The sequence below is a fragment of the Penaeus japonicus genome, unplaced genomic scaffold (assembly GCF_977035675.1).
Source record: "Penaeus japonicus unplaced genomic scaffold, GWHDUDI00000001_assembly GWHDUDI00000019, whole genome shotgun sequence".
NCBI classification, from domain to species: Eukaryota; Metazoa; Arthropoda; class Malacostraca; order Decapoda; family Penaeidae; genus Penaeus; species Penaeus japonicus.
Window position 1 is genome coordinate 29,236,384 of NW_028234421.1, and position 2,500 is coordinate 29,238,883.

General features: G+C 38.0%; 1 protein-coding gene across 1 annotated transcript in view; it reads left to right on the forward strand.

Moving 5' to 3' along the window:
• The window catches only part of LOC122252908 (cell death protein 3), a 21,437-nt gene that overhangs the window by 4,492 nt on the left and 14,445 nt on the right, over positions 1 to 2,500 (forward strand). The gene's annotated exons all lie outside the window — the stretch shown is intronic.

The window sequence follows — 2,500 nt, forward strand, 5'->3', positions numbered from 1 at the left end:
TTATATATATATATATATATATACATATATATATTTTTTTATATATTATATATATATATATATATATATATAGTCTTATTATATACATAGTCTTGCGTCGTAGTGGTAAGATGAGGACAAAAAGAGAAATATGGCGATTCCAAAGAAGGAAGAAATGAAACTGTACTTCGATTAAAGAAAAAAAAATTGTATTGTGGACAAATGCCACATTTTTTTTTATCTTTGTTACTTAGGTAACGTATTAATATCAATAACTGTAAATCGTATTTCTAAATCATCGAAAGAGAAAAAAGGATGTTGAGTATTATTCAATCTGATGCTCTGGATCCTTAAATGGATCCCAGAATGCGACTGAACAATTCTACGAGGCATTATGAGTAATTTACGGTGAAATCTGCGGAATATATATATATTTTTTTGTCTACACTATTTTTTCATCTTACAATGTATAATGTTGATGTAAACGCAATTTAATGCTAGATGAACAAATAGTAATATAAAAGAATATAAGAAAATGGATAACAAGCCTCCCTGATAAAAACCCATGTCCTCATGAACACAGTAGAGTTTTGCAACAATCTGTAATGCAATCTCTCAGTGCAAAAACACTTTTTATGATAAGATTAGAGGTTTTCCCTTCTTTGTTTTTGTAATTGAAGATTACGTCGAACTAGCATCAGCTATCATCCTCTTACATTTGGACTTTTAGGATGTTTGTTCGGTGCTTTTGAAATAGAATTTATTTTCCATGAGTTACAACGAATCTCACTTCTTGTAATTGATGGTTACGTTATGATAAACAAGATAGTTTTCGTTATCTTGACATTAAATCGTTGATGATATAATGCGACGATAATGGCATTTCACTTATTGTACTTCCACTGATAAAGACTTAATTTTTGCTATATAATACCAGGTAGTTAGTTATTAAACAGTTTATTCAGATGCACTTAAAAATGCATATATCTGTAAACTGGAGTACCATCCACTTTAGAACTGTCAAGCCGCGATATATATGCTACAAAAGATAAAGATAGAACATGAGAAAATCATCTCCGGTTAAGAAAAGGTTGTCATCCCCAATCCCGGATACGCTTAATCTAAAAAATTCTTCCCCTCAGTATGTTCTGGCAAATATAAGTATTAAATTCTCATCTAGGCTGTTGGAGGAGTCCTACAGCATACAACATCGAGGGTGATCTTTATTGATGAAAGACCCTAAGGTCCCGGAAACCAGCTGCGTTCTTGGGAAAGCAGAAGAACTGGCGAGGCCCGCCCCTGGAGAGGGATAAGGTGGAGAGGCCCCTGCTTCCGAGGCCGATTGATCAGGAGCGCTGTTTCATATACGGCGAGAACAAGACCAGATTTCATGAGACCTCCCTTGATCCCTGTAGAGGTCACGGTGCGGGCTGTAGCAGGGTCCTGAGCTGTAGCCTGATGACGTAAGTACCGTGAGGTTTAAGTCACCGGCTTGGCTTAGCCAGCAAGCACTATCTTGGGAATATATAGGAATGGCATCTTATAGATCCAATTCTGCCCAGCTACCAACACGCACACGTTCTTGTGCATGATCTGCTTTTGGTCGTCCTCCACTTCGAACATCCTCGTCGTCGTCCGGCATGTGTGCAACATCCTCGAGCGCCTGGTGCCATTAGCCATCCTTCACATTTGAACTTCCTTGTTGTTTACTTCCTCCCTGGTCCTCGGCGCGCGCCCTTCTAATGGTACCCTGGGGCATTCTGGGCACCTGCGCTGACAAGTTTCAGGGCCAGCATCAGAAAAGGGCCGAAAATAGGAGGAGGGATAGAAGGCAATCTGAAAGGGGGGGGGTGGATGTATTGATTTTAAAATCCGTATTTTCTCATTTTAGATAGAACAGAAATAGGTAAGGAGGATGACATCAACACTTTGTAAGGATTTCCTTGAACATTTAACCGTTTTGGAATAAACAAAGAATATTACAAAAAACAAAAACAAGAGTATTGTGCATAAGGTAATGTTAACTTATCCCAATTGGCAAAACTGAGGTGAAGGAAATAATGTTTGTGGGCAAAATGGACACCGCTGTAGCGAATCTGCCGTGATTACATCATTGAACTTTACGACAACTATGAGAAGGTAAACCCCAAAGCAATTATAAGGAAGTATATATCTGTGAAATAGATCATCTGACTTGCAATCATGCGCGTGAGAATCCTAAAGGAAATCATGGTGGTGTTTCGAATGTTGCGTAAGTAATTGGTTGAGTGAATGAAAAATTGAATGACCGTCAGGGCGAGAGAGTTAGTGAGTACCACATGACAGAACACAGCACAGTACAGAAATGATATGCAATTAATAAAATGTATAGCAAGGCTTCTTGCGTAATTCAAACATTATTTTTATCTTAATTTTGAGTTCGTTACAAAATCCTGATGCAGCGATGCGGAAGATGCTGTTCTACGAGATGATTATGCATGTCATACTGTGTAAGCTTCCTCTTTACAAAAAGCGGAGCTCA